This window comes from Kogia breviceps, chromosome 16 (genome assembly GCF_026419965.1).
Source record: "Kogia breviceps isolate mKogBre1 chromosome 16, mKogBre1 haplotype 1, whole genome shotgun sequence".
NCBI classification, from domain to species: Eukaryota; Metazoa; Chordata; class Mammalia; order Artiodactyla; family Physeteridae; genus Kogia; species Kogia breviceps.
The window spans coordinates 52,373,049-52,379,556 of record NC_081325.1 but is presented as its reverse complement, the minus strand read 5'-3'; positions in this window follow the sequence as shown (position 1 = coordinate 52,379,556).

Below are 6,508 nucleotides of genomic sequence, written 5' to 3'. Positions count from 1 at the left end.
AGGGAAACTGAAGGGGTGAACCAGCACGGCCAGCTCAGGAAAAGGGCTGACACACAACACGTTAAAGGAGGGGTTGTGAGAGGTGGAGCTGGAGAGATCACAGGGCCTGTGTTCCGCACAGAAGGGTTTGCCCTTTTCCATGGCCAGTGTTTCTCAAATATCTGAGGACTGCATGCTGCAGACTCATCTGGATGTTTGTTTAAAATGCAGATTCCTGACCTTCAACTCTGATTCATATCATCAGAACCTCTGGGGTGGACCCAGAAGTCTTTAACAAAGACTTCAAGTAGCTCTAATACATCTAAAATTGGGGAAGCCCTGCAGGGTAGAGATTTGAAGAACGCTGAGTATTTTAAACAAGAAGTAACAGAGTAAATTCTGTTCTCATAAGACACTGCTTTGGAAGCAATGTGTAGCATGACTACGAGATGGAAAGTAAGGGGATGGGTTAAACAGCTACTGCAATTGACAGGTGAGAGAGATGAGGATCTGAGGGAGGAAAGTGTGTGAAGATGGTGAAGGGCAGATCTGGAAAGACACAGTCATCGTAACCCACGAAGCAGATAGATGTGTAAGGTAAAGTTCTTATGAGGTTTCTGGCTGGATGGCCATTAATCTGGATCGGGGATCAGCATACTATAGGGCAAGCCAAAGCCAGCCTACTGGCCAACTTTTGTAAATAAAGTCTTGGGAAAACAACCACATTCATTTGTTTACATGTTGACTATATTTGCCCTTCACTACAACAGCACAATTGTGACAGAAACTGCACAGCCCGCAAAGCCTAAAGTGTTTACTATCTGGCCTTTGCAGAAAACATTTGCCAGCCCCTGACTTAGATAAGCAGCATTAAGGGAAAAGAGAGGTAGCAATTGAATTGGAGGAGAAAAAAAGAATTCTGGGGATGATATGAAGTCTGTTTGGGGTAGAATGAGCTTACGGTACCATGGAGCAACCGCGGAGAAACTTAGGAGCTCTATCGGAATGCAAGACGAAAATGGGTTTATCATGGTTTAGAGATGCTAATTAAAGGGAGGAAATGTTCAAGGAGAATCAGAAAAGGTAGAAGAAAAGAATAAAATAACAGGAGTCACAAATGCATGAGGAGTGAACAGAGAAGAGAAATTCAGAAGACACTGTAAGAAACAAGGAAGTCTGGTGTCCTCAGAGTCATGCAAAGGTAATGCAAAAACAAAGAAGTAGGCTGTCAATCAGAGTAAAATGAGAATGTTCAAAGCAACCTTTGAAATTGGCAATTTGAGAAACATCAGAGAAGTCATCTGGAGCAGTTTGTGTGTGTGTGTGTGCGTGTGTGTGTGTGTGTGTGTGAGAGAGAGAGAGAGAGAGAGAGATGATGATGATAACATATCTCTATTTTCTCATCTCCTATTAACTCATTATTACACATTATATATATATATATCATGTAGCATGTCACCTTAGCAACAGAGAAGGATTGAGCATTTGGCTAAAGATAGAGTATTAAAAAGATATGGTTTTTTCCTCCAAAACTCCTCTAAAATGACAGGAAAAAAATGTTTAAAGGCATAAACCCACAAAGACAGAGATGAAAGAGGAGATAGCAGCTGACTAGAAATGTTAACGATATTGTGTAAGATGAAAACCAGAGAGAAGAGGGACAACTGAGTCAGATTTGGGCTTTCTCTACACAGTGTCTTCCAGGGAGGCAACTCCTCAGGAATTGGAGGAGCAGGTGTCTTTGAGGACGAGGGCCGGAAGTGAAGCGAGAAACAAAAGATTCTATTAAAATTCGAAGAGATCAGACTCAAGCATCCATCTCCAGCCTGTACAACAAGTGATTGCTCCAAATCAGCTGAAGACCTCTAGCTTATCTTCCAGAGAGGTTGTGCCTGTTATCCGTGGATTTGGTCACACAATGAGGACAGCTGAAGGTGAGAAGGGACGGAGGCCCCTTACTGAAATCAGAAGGATTAAGCAAAGACCTGCCTTATAGACAGTGAGAGCTTCAGCCCTCATCCCCCACTAGACACAGCAGAAGAGAGACTGGCAGCCTTCTACATCCCGGCAAGAGACTGAAGATTCTGTTCTGGGGAAATAACCAGCTCAACTCAAGGAAAAGAATACCTACAGATATCAACATTGAGGGTGAGGAAGGTTCTCACTGAAACGGGTTTTCTGCACCACCACATACGTAGAATTTCCAATCTGCCCCTTGGTGCCACAGTTTGAAATATGAACAAGCAGGCAAAGACCAGTAGACATTTTAGGAAAATGTCTGAAGTGAAAGAACCTGAAACAAAGAGAAAAAAACTGGGGAGACTGAGGAAACAAAAGTGCAGAGAGCACAAGAAAAAAATACAACAAAATTGTAATTGATTTTCCCAGAGCAATAAACAACAAACAGCAAAACCTGGATGCTGTATAAATAAAAGGGACATTCAAAGATGGAAAAAATGCTCCTGGAAAATGAAAATATGATGGGAGAAATAAAATAAAATTAAATTAAAGGATTTCAGAGATGAAGTTGAGGGAAAGTAGAATGTAAAGCTATTCTTCCAAAATGTGCTTAAGCTAAACTGAGGAAGGAAATTAAGGAATCCAGGAAACAGGTGAATCCAACACAGGAAAGACTCAAAAACTATTTCCAAGATGATTGAGGGGGAAAAAATACTGTTTAACCTGACTACAATACAATTTATCTAGTTAGGAGCTGAAGAGAAGAGGAAGTATCTCTCCAAGAAAAAGTAGAACAGAGAGATTGCCTTTTATGTTTGACCATATTTACAGGAGTTTACAAGTCTTTGAAAGCATCTAAGGATAAATGGATAATAGTTACACAGAATGTAAGCAAACAAAAAAAGTAATTATATAATTACTCATCTCCAAAATTTTTTCTTGCAGAGAAAAATAATCATAATAGGTACATGACTTGGATATAAGTTAATTTATGTTGTCAATATGAACACCGAAGACTGTTTTAAATAGTCTTGTGACACAAATAAAATTGTGATATAAATAAATTGGAAGAAAAGGGGAAGAAAATTGCGTATGATGGTTATAGAGCAACAAAGGTAAATTTTAGTTTTCTTTGGTGAAAACCTAACACCCAACTTGGGAAAACAATTGCAGACTATCTAGAAAAGTTGAAGAGATGTTTATCCTATGACCAAAATTTCTACTTGTGGAGAAACTACTTATGTGACCAGGATACAGATATCAGAATGTTCATAGAAGTATTGTTTGTTTAGGCCTAAAATGGAAAAACTCTAACTCCATCTATGATAATTTCTATGATAATTTTCTGTGGCTAGAGTTTTTGGTATACCCATACAATGAAATACTCTACTACAGTTTTTTCAGCCTCAGCACTATTTATATTATACATGTGTTATACATTATATTATATATTATATAAGTACTATATAAAATTACATATATATGCATATATTATTTATTATACACATATTACATAAAATATGATGCACTTTATATACTACTAAATTTGTATAATTTTTTCTTTAAGTGTACATGTCTTATGCCCTTTTCTATAGTTGTGTTATGGTTTATAATTTAAGAAGTAAAAAAAAAAAAAAAAAGGAAAAATATAGATAACACCTAATTGAAAAATCGAGAAATAGCAGTAAAAGTATGTTATTTAGGAATATGAAAGGAAAAGCCTGAAAAGGCTAGGAAAAAAAGAAAGTTATTATTTAAGAGTACAGAATTCACAAAAGCAAAGGATATGGGGAAGGGGCAGGAAGCAGCTATTACTCATTATAAACCTTCTTACAGTAAACTAGGTGCATGCGTTAGTTTAATAAATATTAAAATTAATTTTGAAAAACGGGATAGTGGTAGACTGAGGCATGTGAATGCATTTCCTGGGTCGTAAGCTCTATAATCATTCTGGCTAGATTTTTTTATGCTGCTTATTAATCACACTGGTGTTTATTATTTACAAAGTGTCTGTATTCCTTGGGGTTGGCAGAAGTATGACAAGGCTATTTTACTAAACAGGTAATACACAAGCATTTTGTAATGTTGACTAAAGATTAAGTGAATAAATTCCAAAGGGGATTTTAAAACTATAATACATTCAATTATAATAAGCAGGTAAATTCGAATGCCTTACTAAAGTAATTCTTGAAAGTGTAAGCTGTTTGGCAAATCAAAGGAAACAGGGGAAAAAGAAAACAATGGCTGAAAGTGAAGTTCATTTTAATATGTTGTAGGTGGTGCTAGAAAAATTATCTTTTCCAAGAGGTTGAAACATAGTATCATCAACAAGACACAAATAAGCATTATCCTAGTCACTGTTAGACTAGGCAAGTTTTTATTATTTCAGTTGTTTAAATTGACATTGTTGTTGTTTGGAAACTCACTGTTCGGTACATTTTAAAAAGAGTGTGGAGAAAGCCAAGTTATAAATCTGAGATAAGCAACACTGTTTATTTATTCCTATCAGCAGCCCCCAAATCAATCACACAACATGGAGCTCAGAAAGAACTCTGACAGGAAAAGTGCAGAGGAGCCCAGACTCGATGGCACTAGGGAAGGCTTCCTAGGGCAGGTGACATTTAGGCTGAAGTCTGAGCATGAGTGAGAGTTAGCTAGACAGAGGTCATAAACAAAGAAATTCTCCCAGGAGAGAAGACAGCACCGCATAGCCGAGAGATGAGTGAGAATATGATCTCTGAAGATGTGTGTGTGTGTCTGTATGTATGTACGCACATGCATGTGCATGGGTGTGTATGTCTCTGTGCATGTGTACGTGCATGTGTATCTGAACTGTGTGTATGTCTCTGTGTGTACGTGTGTTTGTGTATGTGTGTGTAGCATCAGGGCAAGAGAACAATGGCAGGCAAGTGAACAAATCTAGTTCAGAAAGGCTCTTCAAAGATAAGAGGTTCAGATTTGACCTGGGTAGCGGTGGGGAGACAGTAAATACTTTTAATCCAGGGATGTGCACTTAGAAAGATCACCATGGATGCACTGTAGACAGGTTAAGAGAGCAAAACTGGAATTCCAGAAACCGGTTAAAAGGTCATGGGTTGGGCTTCCCTGGTGGCGCAGTGGTTGAGAATCCGCCTGCCGATGCAGGAGACAACGGGTTCGTGCCCTGGTCCGGGAAGATCCCACATGCCGCGGAGCAACTAAGCCCGTGAGCCATGGCCGCTAGGCCTGCGCGTCCGGAGCCTGTGCTCCGCAACGGGAGAGGCCACAGCAGTGAGAGGCCCGCGTACCGCAAAAAAAAAAAAAAAAAAAAAAAAGGTCATGGGTGATTTAGGTGACAGATATGGTGCCCTAGACTAGGGTAATAGTCCTGGAAAGATATAGCTGGACCAAAGAGATATTTAGAAGGTATGTCAACAGGACCTCACCTAGTGATGAATGAAAAGTGAGGGTCATGTAGTTAAAGAGTCAACGACACATCCCAGGTGTCTGGCTGGGGTGATGTCGTTCACAGAGAGCGGGAATCACAAGGGAAATGAAGCCTGAAATTATTTTGAAGGGTGTGTGTGTGTGTGTGTGTGTGTGTGTGTGTGTGTGTGTGTGTATGCCAGGAGTGAGGGGAGAACATGTATTTGAGTTGGCATCTCTTAAACTTGAGGAGCTTGTAAATCATTTGTCTTTTTTTATACATGAGAATCTTGAGAGTTTACATAACAATGGGTATAAACTGCTAGAGAGGAAGAGGTAAAAGATACAGAAGATTTGGGGGATATTGTAAAGAAGAAAACCCTGAGGAAAGTGTGAGGAAATGGGATTGGAGTTCTACAAGGACAGATTGGGTTTAGACTGGAAGAGAGAGAGAGAAACAACTTTAAAAAAAAAAAAAATGAGATGTAATTGGCATATAACATTATACTAGAAATAACTCTTCTGATTAATCTTGGTTTGAGTCTCTGTTTTCTCCTCGGCTTCTAAAAAGTTGTTATTGAGACACACATAATCCTATATCTACAAAATAAATTCTGGAATGCTGAAATAGATATTTAATTCATTAATTGTACAGAAACTCTTCCTTACTCATCATAAACCATGGTGAGGACAACAGGACTTTGTTGAAATTATTATGAGAGGAAGTTGCTTAATTGTTTTCTATAAATATTGGGCCACAGCTTGAGTTGAAATTGTAAATTCCTTGGAACTTTGTGATTATGTCTCTGCCTCTTGTGTAACCCCCCAGGTGCTTTACATGATACTTTGTTCACTGTGGATATTCCGAAATGCTGGCCACCAGCTTCTAGTCATTTAAGTGCAGATTTAAATTTTTGTTTATTAGATGACTTGGGTAAGCAGGAAAACTCAAAAAATAGTGACCGATGACAAATTTTAAATTCTAGTTCAGATAACACAATAAATATTGGTAGCTAGACTACCATTAAGCATCCCGGATATATCAACAACTGTGGAGCTTTAAAATGCTTTCAAAGAAGGAGAGAGCCTACATTTCTCTCTCAAAATTGAGGAAATCCATTTTGTCTGTCATAAAATTATTCCTAAATCACCAGTGTTGGATGCA